General features: G+C 38.9%; 1 protein-coding gene across 3 annotated transcripts in view; it reads right to left on the bottom strand.

The window, feature by feature from the left end:
* Nucleotides 1-659, bottom strand: part of LOC125048396 (2-oxoglutarate-Fe(II) type oxidoreductase ppzD-like) — a 9,985-nt gene extending 9,326 nt beyond the window's left edge. Inside the window, exon 1 of one of the 3 annotated variants that reach the window (XM_047647074.1) lies at nt 588-659. The gene's annotated coding sequence lies outside the window, so the exon portion shown is untranslated. Of the gene's footprint in view, nt 1-358; nt 506-544; nt 566-587 lie in introns of those variants that run through there. The other 2 variants (XM_047647075.1, XM_047647076.1) reach the window with 2 other exon arrangements.
* Nucleotides 660-2,704: the final 2,045 nt, after the last annotated feature.

The raw sequence follows: 2,704 nt of genomic DNA, 5'->3' as shown, positions 1-2,704 counted from the left end.
TATATGCGTGTGTGAGTGTGTGTGTGTTTATGTGTATATATATGTATATGTGTGTGTATACATATATATACACACATGTCTGTATGTCTGTGTGCTTACGTAAGAAGTGTGAGATGATAACGTGTGGCCCCCCTCCGCATTTGAGAGGCTGAGAGCGTTCTCCACCTAATCTGACAGCCTCTGCTCGATCGAAATGTTATTTCTTGAAGATATCAACTGTAACAGGCAGCTAAAACAGATCAATACATCCCCGCCTTTTAAACACTTATAAAAACACTTACATTCATAGGTTTTAGTCACAAAATTAATATATATTTTTTTAATAAACACTTTTTATCTTTATCCTAATCCTCCTTACTTAGAGTGATAGGTTTTAGTGACAAAATCAAAAGGTTTTAGCAGGGCAAAAGCAGCTGTTCCAATCGCGATGAGCTGGAAGAAAGCAGTGTCACCTCAGCCGGCAACAGGGCAACATCTCACACACACACGCACTCCCACAGAAGGTAAAATCACGTCCCATTTGAAACGCCACATAAACCCACACCTTTTACCTCCCGCTTCATAGCAGGTACAGCATTAACACTCACTCTTCATGCACTAACACATCACGTGCGGACAGGGACAACTGCACTCCTTCACCACACATCCAAGGAACACAGACATATCATTGGTACACGTTCCTCATGCTAGACACACCATCCTTCTGTTTTTTTTTTTTTTTTTTTTTTTTTTTTTTTTTGTGTGTGGAGACACTGGTGCTAATGTTAACCGTGGTCCTTACCAACCAAAGTTCTCTTACGTGCCTGAAAAGCTCTGCTTCGAAAAGGCTTGCTTAAAGAAAATAGCGTATATGCTTTGTAAATAATGTACTATATGTTATATTATTGTTTGTACTAAATTCAGTTTTGGCTATAAATAAATGTTTCAAATGTTATACACAAAAGCTTGAGATAGGGACAAAGGACTATTTAATGTGATATCTTTTGTAACCGGTCCGAGCACACTGCCTGGTATCATGTCAGCTGTATCGAATTGTTTACACAGATATACAATGGATTTGTTAACATTAGCATTGCGTGGATTTGCAGTAGGCTATACTAACACTCCAATATTTTCCTTGTCTCTTGCTTCCATTCACAGGAGCCAAGGAACATCACCTCCTTCTACAACTTGCAGTGTTCGCCACCTCAATTCTAAAAACTTAACAACTACGTCGCCTAATCCCCCTATATTTCACCGTCCCAGTGCTATCACCCATCTCCCAACACAAAATACTAACAAAACCTCCACACATTTCTTCTGGACCACTGCATCGCCCTTCGACCCTAGTAACGCAGACGCCTCAGATCCCACCATACCCCACACGAACAGGCGCCAACTACAAGATACCTTCATCGACATCATGAATACATTCTCACTCTCACGAACAGTACTCTCAAACCAACGCGAACACAAATCATTACACTGACGACGGAGGCCCTTCGACCACCGCCCGCACGCCCCGCTGACGACGGAGGCCCTTCAACCTCCGTCCACACGCTAGACCTCATAAAATAAACAACAGAGAGAACAAACACTGAGATTGCTGTTGTTCTTGTTGACGCAAAACTCCGACCGACAGAAACAGAAACGCAGACGAGGACCTACCTCGGTCTCCTCTAGGGGTGGTACAGATTCAGTCAAACGGGACATGACGAATTGCAGAGACAACTTTCGGTCTTCCGACCCCAACTTACGACACTTCGAAACTGGAATAATCTGAAACATCCCACGCACACCTCCATTAACATCTACATACCACAAAACACAAACAAACACACACGTACACACACATACACACACACATACACAAACGCGCACACACATATATGTATGTGTATATATATAGGCTTAACTACATTTCTTCTCCTCAGACGGGCACTCCATCTTCTTTATTCATTTATTTCTTAGTTCGGCAACCTCTTAGAGAAGCAGAAATCGCCACCTTTTCACAGCTGAAATTCTACAAAAAACATGTTCACACTTCTATTAAATATCATTTCCATAGCCACACGACAAAACTTTTGAATAAAAAAAGAAAGAAATACTATTCAACATTTTCTTCCATGAATAGGCTGCGCTTCTTTCCTTTTGACGTTACTCGGTCGATTGTATATTCTACCGAGAGAAATTCTTCTTTTCTGTAATTTCTTGAAACAGAATCAGTTTCGCTGGAAAAGCAGAAGTCAAATTGTCTTATGTGAATAGTAGAATCAAAATCAATACTTCTATATAATACTTCTTTTTAATAACCTTTGATATTTCTATTGTCACATGTAAATATACATGTGTCTATATACATATGTATATATATATCTGCATATATATATTTATATATACAGTATACATATGTACGTATATGCATGTAAACATACATATATATATTCATATATACACATTATATATATAATATATGTATATTAATTTATGGTTATACATATATATGTATATATATATCACTTTATAATAATACTTCTTTATAATGGCTCTTAGTGTTTTTGTTGTTACCAGCAAAGATTGGGAACAGGCTTGAATGAAACATCGCGCGTACAGCTGCGATTACAAGTCCCGACACATGTCCGAATCCTGTCTCGAACATTTAGGGGGAAAATTCACAATTTCAATAATTGAACAGGACTTATGATCACGAGTTGACGCCGTTGTC

This window comes from Penaeus chinensis, chromosome 43, assembly GCF_019202785.1.
Source record: "Penaeus chinensis breed Huanghai No. 1 chromosome 43, ASM1920278v2, whole genome shotgun sequence".
NCBI lineage: Eukaryota > Metazoa > Arthropoda > Malacostraca > Decapoda > Penaeidae > Penaeus > Penaeus chinensis.
Note: the sequence above shows the minus strand (reverse complement) of the source record. Positions and strands in the feature narration are given on the sequence as shown.